The following is a 2,215-nucleotide window of genomic DNA, read 5'->3' as shown; positions in this document are numbered from 1 at the left end:
ATGCGAGAAAGTTTCGTGTACTTCTTATTCTAAACACAAAAGTTCCTGACTTGTAATTAAATCTCAAGACAGATTTGAATTCTAAAGTCTCAACATATTATTTCTATCTAAACCAGACCAATACAAATAATTAAATGATCTTCTAAAGTTAAACCTAAATACGTGAATTAAATTGAATTAAAATAAGTTTTTGTTAAAAAGTGTTCCCTGTGGGTTCGATATCTTTTGTTACAAGTTTTTGGCGCCGTTGCCGGGGAACGCCAAATTTTTTTACAAAAATTTAGATTTTTCGTGTTTTATTCTGAATCTAGGTTTACATATACTTATATTATTATTTATATATTATTTATTAATTTTACTAACATTTTTTTTCAATGTTTTTTTAAGGTAATTTCAGTTCGTGCGTATAAATTCAAGTTAATACGCAGTACTCGAAGTTCAAGCATTCAACCAGAATTACTCGATCCAGAAATTGAAAGGACAATTAAGAAAAATAGAAATAAAAAGAAAAATAAAGAGAAACAGAATCAAGAACAAGAGCCAGAAATTATGGCAGTTCGTCCCAGACTTATAAATTTCGCTACACCAGGAGTAGCCGGTGTAACGAACAATATAGTTAGACCATAGATAAATGCACATCAATTTGAAATCAAGACATCCTTGCTTAACATGTTTCAAAATAATGTGACATTTTATGGACTACCTAATGAAAACCCAAATATCCATTTGACCAATTTCCTTGAAATTTGTGACACTTTCAAAATGAATGACGTGCCTTCCGAAGCAGTCAACCTTCGCCTATTTCCTTTCACTTTGAAGGACAGGTCCAAAGTTTGGTTAACTTCTATGCCGGCCAGAACATTCGATACTTGGAACCAATTAGCCCAAGTATTTTTATCCAAATTTTTCCCCTTAGCGAAAACCGCAAAAATTATAAAAGAATTGACATCTTTCACACAACATGAAAATGAAACCCTGTATGAAGCATGAGAACGTTTCAAAGAACTTCAACGTTTATGCCCACATCACCATTTGCCTGATGAACTTTTGATGCAGACATTCTATAATGAAATAAATCCCACAACTAGAGGTTCATTAGATATGCTATGTCGGGAGGGTTGTTTATGAAGAAGATATTGTTGGAAAAATAGGCTAACATATAGCAGCGGAAATATAAAATTTTTAACCTATTTCCATAAACCACAAGATCCGTTAATCGTTATTTCATATAAAGAGGGATAAAAGAAATACCTTTCTGAAGTTCTATCTACCGTTGCAAACGAAGTGCCCACAACTCTTACTTCGAGTTCCCGAGCACAGAACAAAACAAATATAAGATCAAGTTAGAATCAACCGTTTGAATAGCAACCAAAATAGATTGCCTCTAATTAATCAACACAAGATCAAGGATAAAGAGAGAAAGATGAAAATCAATTGAACGGAAGGAAGCGGTCTCTCTCTTGGAATTCAATAGTGGATTTCGAAAATCCCTAGTAGGGGGGTATTTATAATCTCTTGTATCTAAACCCTAATTAGATAGAATTAGGTTTCTTGAATAAGAATTCAATTCGGAATAGAATTCTTAAATATTATCTATTAATATATCTAAATATAAAAGATAATAATCAATAACCTTATTGGATAATAATAGGAGTAATATAATCTAATTAAAACTCCTAACTTATTTATCCTTTAATTAATTTAATTCATAATCCTAATCTAATTAGGATTAATAAAATCAAACTAATTATTTATGTATTTACATACATAAATCGCCCCCCTCTATTACTGTGCCTTATTGGGCTCAGTTGGGCTTCCGTCAATTAATTAACATCTGTCTCTCTTTTGGGTTCCAAGTCTTATGTGTGACCCATTAGGTTCTTATTGCTTCTAGCCGTATGCAACTTATTAAAATTAATTTTCAAAGAATTATATTTTAATCTTTGCATAACGGAATGATGTACAGAGTATGTGATTAGCAAGTCCGTAATCATTCCCCTAGAGCTATAAGAAAACAGGTTGATTCTGTCGTTGACCTTTCAGTATTAGTTACGGTATAATTCGATCCTTTATCAACTACGTCCTTGAACTGAATCTTATGACTATGGGTAATGTCAAGTCACATATAGCGAGACGTTCGTTTTACTTGTTCTTGGCCGAGTCAACTCCAATTAGATAGGTTAAGAGAAATCTGTATTTCAATCTTAAGCTATCA

The 2,215-nt window shown here is 32.1% G+C and overlaps 1 non-coding gene across 1 annotated transcript; it reads right to left on the bottom strand.

Annotated features, from left to right (window-relative positions):
* Positions 1 to 927: 927 nt before the first annotated feature.
* LOC136231417 (small nucleolar RNA R71) lies at positions 928 to 1,034 on the bottom strand. The gene has a single exon (XR_010689805.1). It is a non-coding gene; the product is annotated as a small nucleolar RNA R71 (small nucleolar RNA).
* Between the last annotated feature and the right edge of the window lie 1,181 nt (positions 1,035 to 2,215).

This window comes from Euphorbia lathyris, chromosome 5 (assembly GCF_963576675.1).
Source record: "Euphorbia lathyris chromosome 5, ddEupLath1.1, whole genome shotgun sequence".
NCBI lineage: Eukaryota > Viridiplantae > Streptophyta > Magnoliopsida > Malpighiales > Euphorbiaceae > Euphorbia > Euphorbia lathyris.
Note: the sequence above shows the minus strand (reverse complement) of the source record. Positions and strands in the feature narration are given on the sequence as shown.